Source organism: Calidris pugnax, unplaced genomic scaffold, assembly GCF_001431845.1.
Source record: "Calidris pugnax isolate Ruff unplaced genomic scaffold, ASM143184v1 scaffold219, whole genome shotgun sequence".
NCBI classification, from domain to species: Eukaryota; Metazoa; Chordata; class Aves; order Charadriiformes; family Scolopacidae; genus Calidris; species Calidris pugnax.
The window spans coordinates 4,866,237-4,866,913 of record NW_015094507.1 but is presented as its reverse complement, the minus strand read 5'-3'; positions in this window follow the sequence as shown (position 1 = coordinate 4,866,913).

Here is a 677-nt window from a genome sequence, read left to right as displayed (position 1 = left end):
TTCTAATTGTGATGACTTTCTGCTGAAATTAAATTAAAGACTTCCAGGTCTTCAAAATTTAAAGTGGTCTTTCTTTTCAGATTTTTCCCCGTAGTTTTGTAAACAACCAGCATTTAAAAACCAAGCAATATTCTTTCTCTCATATCTGATGGTTTTTTTTGGCTTTATTATAAATCCCTAAAACGTAACTTAAAACAGGTCTCTCTCTCTCAACCCACAACATGAAGTTGAATGTTTCAAAGAGTTGACATTGAAATGAGAAATTATATCTCTGTGTTAGAAACTAATCTCCTTCCTATGCATTGCCGTCGAAATTAGCAGTTCAGACGTATTCACCTATTTACGCCTCAGCATGTCGTACTCAGCAGACAGCTCGGGAGTAAATCCAGTTTACCGTCACCGTAAATTGTTCATTTCACGTATATTTAGTGTCTAAAAAATGCAAAAGCATCGCCATTCCCGGCATTTGTAATTACTCGGCGTTTCTGGGGATGTTCCTTTTCGGCAGGAACTGATTTTTTCCTCCTTTGCTTCATCAGTCCTTGCCGTTCCCGTAACTTTGGTGGCGGAGTTTGGGGGGACGGCGGCCCCGCCGTGATTTGAGGGGTTTACCCAGACCCCTGCCTTTCCCGGAGCCCCACTTCGCCCCCGTCGGGCAGCGTGGGGTGGCTGGGGGG